Below are 1,148 nucleotides of genomic sequence, written 5' to 3'. Positions count from 1 at the left end.
ATGAAGGGATACACAAAAGAAACCGGGAGTTTAAAATGTTCTTTTATAATATACTTTTATCGCCTTCAAATCATTCTCCATTTAAAGCCATGCATTGGTCCAAATGCATTTTCCACTGTTCGAATCCGTCCTGGAAGTTTTGAAAAGTGATGCATTTTAACGCGTCAGTTGTCTGTTTCTTCAGCACTTCCATGTCTGCAAAATGTCTTCCTTTAAGAACTTTTTTTTCTTTGAGGGGAACAAATAAAAGTCGTGGGTGAGCAGAAAGGTCATGCCATTTTTTATAAAAAATTGGCTCACACTCAAAGTGGTGTGCGCAGGCGCATTGTCGTGATGAAACCACCACTCTCCACTTTGCCACAGGTTGGGGCGTTTTCATCTCATCGCGTCTCACAAACCGTTCAGAGCATACAAGTAAAATGTGTGGTTAACGGTTTCACCAGCAGGAACAAATTCTGTATGAACAATTTCTTTTGCATCAATGAAACTGAAGCAAAGCATTATCGTCTAGACATTGGACTGCACTTGATGCGCTTTAGGGGAGCGTGATGACATTGAATGCTTCCATAGACTGGATTACTACTTCGTTTCTGGGTCCTAGCCGTAGCACCAGCTTTCATCATCAGTGATGACCTTTGAAAAGATGTCCGGATCAACTTCCAACTGTTGTTTCAGTTCACGCCACGCATTCTGACGTGACTGCTTTTGATCTTCCGTGAGCAAGCGAGGCACAAATCTTGCTGCAACTCATTTAATTTGCAATTCTACATTCAAAAACCGTTTGTAGGAGCTCCAGAACACACCAGTCATATCAACAAGTTCGCCAATTGTTCAGTGACGGTCTTCCAAGATTTGTTCATGAATTTGTATGATGTTTTCATTCGTTCGGGAAGTCGACGGTCGCCATGAACGAGATTGGTCTTCAAGCATCAAGTGACCATTCCCAAAGCATGGAAACCACTCGTAAACTTGTGTTTTGTTCATGGCAGCGTCATTGTAAGGCGTTTGAAGCATGTCAACTATTTCGGCCGCCGTTTTCCCTATCATAAAACAGAATTTAACGGAAGCACGCTGTTCCTTCATTTAACGTTTCCAGTTACTTTTGAGTACTGTTTCGTGTATGTATGTATATATATATATATATATAT

The sequence above is a fragment of the Octopus bimaculoides genome, chromosome 18 (assembly GCF_001194135.2).
Source record: "Octopus bimaculoides isolate UCB-OBI-ISO-001 chromosome 18, ASM119413v2, whole genome shotgun sequence".
NCBI lineage: Eukaryota > Metazoa > Mollusca > Cephalopoda > Octopoda > Octopodidae > Octopus > Octopus bimaculoides.
Note: the sequence above shows the minus strand (reverse complement) of the source record.